The sequence below is a fragment of the Hemicordylus capensis genome, chromosome 4 (assembly GCF_027244095.1).
Source record: "Hemicordylus capensis ecotype Gifberg chromosome 4, rHemCap1.1.pri, whole genome shotgun sequence".
Classification (NCBI taxonomy): Eukaryota; Metazoa; Chordata; class Lepidosauria; order Squamata; family Cordylidae; genus Hemicordylus; species Hemicordylus capensis.
The window spans coordinates 85,034,603-85,039,874 of record NC_069660.1 but is presented as its reverse complement, the minus strand read 5'-3'; positions in this window follow the sequence as shown (position 1 = coordinate 85,039,874).

The following is a 5,272-nucleotide window of genomic DNA, read 5'->3' as shown; positions in this document are numbered from 1 at the left end:
GTGGTGGTAACTGCTTCAGCATTGCTGTGGTGGCAGCACCATTTTAGAATGCCCAGATGCCCCCAATGTAGTCAGATCAGCTACTACCTCTTCCCAGGGAGGCATACTGGGGTAGGAGCCAAGCACAGGCAAGGCAGGTACTAGGAACGTTTACCCATGGAAACTTTGTCCACAAAACCTGCCCCTAGTCCTAAAGGTACTAGTCTCAACAGTCCATCAGTCTGACCTAGAACTGTCATTATTAAGATGACTTCTTAAATGAAGAGCACAAACCTATTAAAAGTGACATGAAGCCCCTCCAACCAAATTGTATTCTGGCTATGAAATGTAAATACCTGGAGTTCTTGTCTTTTGACACATCAGCATAGTGAACAAAACTGTATTTCCCACTCTCACCAACAGTTTAGGGGCTTGTAAGGAGTAAGCCCTGAAAGAACTACTCAGTAGGCAGCATGTCCAATTTCAGGGTAAAAGCACTTCAGAAAGAAAAAGGATTAAAGGTGGGGGAAGGAAGGGGGGAATTAGCCCACAGGGGATTAAATCAACAGATGCTCCATTATAGTTCAAAGAGTGCTGGCAAATGAGGGTTGCTCATAGAGCTTATGAGTTCTGGGCTGCTCATAACACACTGGTTTGTGTTGATGGCTGGAGAAATATGGGCTGAGATTTCTTAATTTGCATTATCTGGACAGAACTTTTTGTGGCAATGAATGCAAGTGACTGTATTTGTGGGACAAATCCTATACGTATTCACAATTTTGTATATTGTTCAGACCTAGAGCTGACTCACTGTTTTTTTGCTGGAACTTAAGTTGGATAAAGGTCATGAGACCAGGGTGAAAAAGTTTGGTAACCTAGTTTTTTTTTTCTGTGTGTGTAAGCCTGCTCTTTCTTCCAAAGAAAACCACAGGGCTCTGTGAGCGCCAGAAATCGAAATCGACCCGACGGTACACTTTACCATTAAATGAATTAACACAACTCCCAGCTTCAGTGGTAGAACTATACTGCACCAAACAAATGGTGTTACTGCTTATCATAAGGCAAAATACTACTCTGGCCTGACATCTTAGCGTGTGTCAAGGCAAAGGAGATGTCCCGCAATCCAAGAAAGAACAGTAGTCTAGGAGTTGTGTGTGTCCTGGATATGTGCTCTCTTTCTAGCTACCACCTTAAACCTCTGTTGCTGCAGTATTCTGCAACAGAGAAACAGAATATAAGATGCTAGCTGCAACCCTGACATGAGCCCTTGTAATCTTAAAAACAAGATAATAGCTGCTAAAACTAATTTTCCCTTGTGCAAGGTGAAAGAATGTGCAATGATGTCTCGGCTACAGAAGGTCTTGGATGATGTGGATTATCGCATCATCCAAGTCCATTTCTGTCTTTCACCCAGCATTTGGCACCCAATTCTTCTTGGTCATCTTGGTGGTGCCAGGAGCTAGATGGGGAGTGTGTGGTCCTGCTGGATCTCTCGGGCATTTGATACTGTGGTATCTTTCTGGATCATGTCACAGGGTTGGGACAAAGATAATTACTCTTGCACTCCTAGCTCAGGGAGAAATTACAGACAATAATACTGGAGGACTTCCCTTTGGTGCCCTGTGGGGTTAATGTTTGTCCCCCATGTTTAAAATTTATATTAAACTGCTGCAATAGGTTATCCAGAGATTTGGTTGCAGTCGCCTATAAGCAGATGAGACCAAGCTCTAACTTGCTATGCTATCTGATCCCAGGGAATCAGTGGGGGTGATGGGCAGGGTATGGACTAATACACTGAAGCTTGATCCAGACAAGACAGAGGTGCTACTGGTTAGCGGGAGACCTTATCTGGGATGGGGGGTTTATTTACTTATTTAAAATATTTCTGTACTGCCCAAAACTTGTGTCTCATGTTCAAGCTTTTCTATATGAGATAGCCCTCCCCTCAAAAAAGCAGACGTGCAGCTTGGAGATCCTCCTGGACTCACTACCCTCACTCTTAATTTATTGCAAACAGTTAAAACCACCTTTTTTTAAATCCAGGCATTTGGATAGGTAGGACCTAGTCTGAAACTTTTGGCCATGTATACCCATCCTCGTAGACTCTGTTGAATATGAGTCTTCTTAATATTTTGCTTCTGTAGCATTATATTTTTAAACCTTCTGTAAATCACCTTGCGGTGGTCTTTGAGGGAAGGCAGGATAAGAATGGAAATACAAATGCAAGCCCCATTGGGGAATTTGACTATAAGTGGTGTCTCTTAAAAGGACTTTTAAGACTCTTAAGTCTTATTGCCTAGTCTTAAAAGGGCTAGGCAATACTGTCCTAAACCCAAATCTGAAAGGAGCTGTACAGAAAAGCTTGAAAAGTACACATGAATTTGGCTTACCTGTTTCTTGTGTTTTGTTTAAAGTGCTGTTTATTTGCTAGACTCCAAAAATTGGACAAGTAAGATAAGGTGGGAGCTGATAAAGTTAATAGATGCGGAAGACAGATTCCATGTTTAAAACTGCAGTTGTTAAGGCTGTGATGGAAACAAAAATTGAGCTTTCCATGTGGCTGGTGACCTTTTAATCATCCTATAAAAATAAGACACAAATCTGAGTATGTTTATTGCCTTAAAATAAAACCCTGTGGCTGCTTCTGTTAAGTGATGTCATAATAATAGCCTTGCTCTTATGTAACAGCATGAGGTAAGCTAGTCTCAAATTCAATGCTTCAGTTTGCTTTTATTTAAAGATGAACCACCGCACAAGAATAATTGAATCTGGACTTGTACCCCTTATTGATTTATGAGACACTAAGGCCTCCTACATCAATCATTTTTAAGATCTTCACTCAAATGATCAATAATTAAGAACAGCCTCCCATAAACACAGTATTATGCTACCATTGTAAAAAGTATTTTAAGATTGTTGCAAACTACATTTTTGCACAATGCATTCCTATGCATGTTTACTTGGAAGTAAATCCTACTGTGTTCAATGGGGCTTATATTCCGCATATTTCTCTCTGCAAGTACATTTGTAATCTCAGATTATATTTTTGGAGAGCAGTTTTAAGAGGCTTCCAGGATAAACACCCTTTTTATTTTGGCTGCCTGTAAATATAGCCAGCATGAGCTATATTTACAAGCAGTCCAGTGGTTACTTAGGGGTGGTGAGAAAGAAACCGTGCACACTGCGAGAGGGAGCGATTCAGTCCAGGATCCCTTGCAGTACAATGGGCACAAAGCTTAAATGCTCAGTATAGTTGCTTAGTGAGGGAAAATGTCTTTAGCCAGCCTTGCCACTGGGACTTGCTGTTTGGTAGTATTACTCTGAACCTAGAGCAATGTGTTTGCAAGGCTACTGCTGAGGTCAACTTCATACGTTCTGCAGTCCCATTTGCTGTCATGTGTACACATGAAGCCCTAATCAATCTGCCTCCATGTACACACATTTTTTGTGACATACACGTGACACACACATTTTTTAAAAAGTTGTAAAATGGGAGAGACACTTCAAAGCTAATATTTGAGTGGTGCTTTGAGGTAGCCCTGGTTATTATTCTTATCCCATCCATCTCCAAGGAGTTCAAGGGCATGTGCATGGTTCTATTTGCCCCACTCCACCAACTCCACTTTTAGCCTCACTGCAATTCTGTAAGGTTAAACTAAGAAATTACGACTGGTTGTCTAGAGGTTTTATCCCAGTCTTCTTGGTTATAGTCCAACACAAACCACTAAACTGGACTGCTACTCATAGAGGGGAGCCTATTTGAGTATACCCTAAATCATTGCTGTAGCCTAAGATTATAACATTTTCCTGAATTTGTTGATGGATTCTATCTCCCTTTCCTCATGGTAGAGAGTATTGTATTTCCCACACAAAGCTCTTTTCAGGTTATCCAGTCAATGCTGAGAACCAGGGATTTCCACTCAAAGAAAGTGAGTTCAAGTTCTGGCTAACTTTCTTGCCTTCGTCTTGTGCATAGTATGTCCTGTTTTATTACTCTACCACAGCCACATGCATGCATGCTCCCATGAGGAAGTGGCTAGGTTACAGGAGTTCTGATTTTTTAAAATCTGGATTTGTGCCCCACCCACATCTAGCTTCAAAGGCAACATTTAGATTGATTTCAACCTCTTGCTAATGAAGATAATTATGCTTGAGCCTGGAATGAATTAAAAAAAACCCAGAGGAGCCATCAAAGACCTGTGCTGCCTTCAAAGGGACATATAAAGAGCTGGCATCTTGCCCATTTCAGCACTGTTAAACAGGCTCCTTGCTTGTGCAGTGATACTCTTTTGGCCTGGCTCTGGGAAAGTCGTAAGAATAAATCCACCCAAATGCAAGCCAGAGGGAACTTGAAAATCAACTTGAAAATCAGGGCTGCAGTCTTGGATTCACTTCCGGGAGAGTGAGCTCTGTTGATCTCAGTGGGACTTCAGAACAAACATGTTCAGGACCAGCTGCAAGTCTTCCCTAGCTGCATCCCTCAAGCTAATTTGGGCCTTCTCTAAGACTAGTTTTGTCTAAGAATGTTTATGACAAGAACAGTCACATTATTTCTGAATAATTATATTGAAGACAATGTGACCCTTTTAATAAGACTGGAAATACTTAACTATTTTTCAGTGCCTTTGAACATTCTAATTATGTGATGTTCTGAAATTCTAGTACAAAGAAGCGCAACATTCATGACAGCCACTCTCTCCACCAAACAAACGAATGCTACTTGAGTTATCAAACTGTGCTATATATGAAAGACGAAATTCAAGAAGATTCCCTTACTAGAAGAAGGTCCCGTCTGATCAGTACAAATGTCCCTTTTGAAAATTAGGTTATGTGTGCTTGAATAGGGGTTTAAAGGGAATAGGAACGTAGCTCAGGAGCGTGCATGTGTATGCTTTGCATATAGGTCCCAGGTTTGTTCTCCAACATGTCCAGGTACAGCTGGGAAAGACACATCTGAAACCTTCAACAGCAGCTGCTAGTATGTGCAGCTAATAGAACTCACCTAGATAGACCAATTCAACTCAGGAAAAGGCATCTTCATATTTTCTAAGGGCCCCACATTGAGGGATTTTAGGAAGAGTACAATATTTTTGATTCCTCTATCTTTTCTCTCAATAACTGTTTCTTAAAGGACAACAGCAGCATGATGAAAAGGACAGATTTGTTTGGTTGAGCATTGCAGCATACAAAAGCCCTATCATTCTAAGCTGATCAGAGGTGCCCACAACTTTATCAAGCCTACAAATAAAGAAGCTTCATGCAAGAAGGTAAATAAAGATGATCTACAAAGATC